The following is a 2,384-nucleotide window of genomic DNA, read 5'->3' as shown; positions in this document are numbered from 1 at the left end:
CCAGGTGTTATGTGTTTTGTGTTATTCATGGGAAAAAAACTGTGACACAAAGCATTGAGGGTATACAGTGTAAACAGCAAGTAGCATGTGCTCAAATGTTTGTCATGTAGTGGGAGCCACAGGCAGGAATGATGCGTGTCACCCTATTGAATAAATCAGACATGTCCAGCCCTGGAGGCTGATGAGCTGATCATCTGGATCAGGTGTGTTGCTCCTGGGAGAGTTGGAAAACAGGCAGCGGCCCTTCAGGATCGAGTTTGGACACCCCTGGAATTAATGGTTGACTTTCCCCTGAAGTCTCTCTGTTATTTTCATCTACATACTGACACAACACCAAGAAAGGAGGTAACGCTGCAGACAATCAAAACTCTGGGAAGTTGTTAGCCCGCAAGCTAACTGTTAGCTAGTGCCTCACGTCGATGCGTGCAAAGTTGACTTTGTGGGACATTATTCCAACCAGTCCAAAGTGAATCCCTGCCTCTTGCTCAAAGTCAGGTGTGATAGAGTGAAGTCACCCCCGTGAGGATAAGTAGTAACGAAAATGGACGATTGGAAGAACAACCCATAGGCTATATATCCATCCATCCATTCATCCATTTTCTGATCCGCTTAATCCGCACAAGGGGAGGCTATGTATTTAAATATTAACTAAATGTAAATTCAAACTGAGCTTTATTTAGTCCTCAATCAAAAACGCTCCCATTAAAATTCGAAAGCGGTAACAATGCAAAGATCTGTGGAGTTGCCTTTTCCCTTATGTCCATATTGTTAAAACATGTCCGACTTTTTTTCTCCCTTTCTTGTCTTGTATCTTCCAATTTGAAGAAACATACTTATTTGTGCTTTTTATCTTTATTCACATTTATCCCCCTCCTTAACAACAACAACAACAAAAAAACATATTTGATTGTTTTTCCTTCCCTATTTCTAAGGCAATCCCCAGAGGACAAGCAGTGTCAGACAGTTTTTGGAGCGTCTTGAGCAATATTCCTCACATGAGGGGAAAAAAAAAACTTGTGGTTAAGGGAGTATCGTGTAACTTTAGAGACTGGAAGCAAGTCAAGCCTTTTCCTAGTTACTTTGTCACTAATGAAAGTAGCAAAAAGCCCTGGAGGATGTCTGTTTGTGTTTTGGAGTGCACTGAATGTTGGGGTGGGGGGCTAGGTGGTAAAACTTTGGGAGAGACGTCTGACAGCGACAGCAAGGGGGATCTTTGAGGGGAAGCGTTGTTGGGATTGAAGCGTTAAGGCGGCTGAGACCTCCTGACAGAATCCCAGCGCCGACAAATAGACCTTTCATATGTGCGTGTTTACCAAGTTTACTGTAGCTTGTGAGGCCTTTGAATGCAGCAAAGCGCCTCGCGTCAATCCCTGTCACACTTTGTCTTATTGATCTTTTAGTTTGTGTGGCAACGTGTGGGCGGGGTGCGTGCGTAGGTTGGGTGGGGGCCTCATTTGAGAAGCAGAGGGTGCAGATTAAATCAAGGATGAAAATTGGGCATGTAAAATGAAAGCTTTGTAAGTGGATGTAGGTCACAAATCCCTCTTTAATTAGTATTAAGCAGGATACGCACAAACTTTATCGATGTTGAAAACGAGAGTGACCCGTCACATGATGAAGAAAAATAATCATGTGCTTCTGTTTATATCTGTGGTGGACTCAGAATCCCACAAATCAGGTGTCTGTTGTAGTACCAAAACTAACCTGTGAGGGGCAGTATGGTGCATCCAGATGAGCAAAATACAAAGAGGAAGAGAAGAAATTAAGATCGTTGTCAGCTGAGCAGTTGTCACGGATCTCACTGCTTTTGAGGTTGTTTAGTTCTAGTTTTGCCACACTATTTTACTGTCATCGTACCTAACCACAGCCACTGACAAAAATCGTGCACGGTTGCTGTTAGATTCCTGATTGGTGAGTGAGTGTGTGTGTGTGTGTGTGTGTGTGGGCAGAACGTCCATCTTTTGTCGCCCGTAGCGAATTTTATTGTGCAGAAGCTTGGTTGAGGACGCAAATAGTTTGTCTTTTTTTGGCATGCTTATGTTATGGGCAACAGTTAAACATTTGTTGTTGCAAACTAAGACTCTTCAAAGCTGTTTCGGACCTCTGACGTCGACATGGGTTCTGAGTACACAGTCCCGCAATTTGGAGGATTATTTTGATTCAGTTTGTGATGCTAATTTGTACTGTATCCCATTTATTTTGCGTGTAATCCCACTGTCAACCAATAGATGGTGGCACACTTTGTAGTTTAACACTAAATTTGGAAGAAGAGGAATGAAAACAGGAAGTATTTCATTTTAGCCTAATTTTTGCTGAAAATTATTGAATGTAAAATCCTGATTTTATGTTTACGGAAAGCAACAGCTGTCAGTTTCTTTTTTATA

The sequence above is a fragment of the Hippocampus comes genome, unplaced genomic scaffold, assembly GCF_001891065.2.
Source record: "Hippocampus comes isolate QL1 unplaced genomic scaffold, H_comes_QL1_v1.1 scaffold85, whole genome shotgun sequence".
NCBI lineage: Eukaryota > Metazoa > Chordata > Actinopteri > Syngnathiformes > Syngnathidae > Hippocampus > Hippocampus comes.
This window is presented reverse-complemented; position numbering follows the sequence as displayed.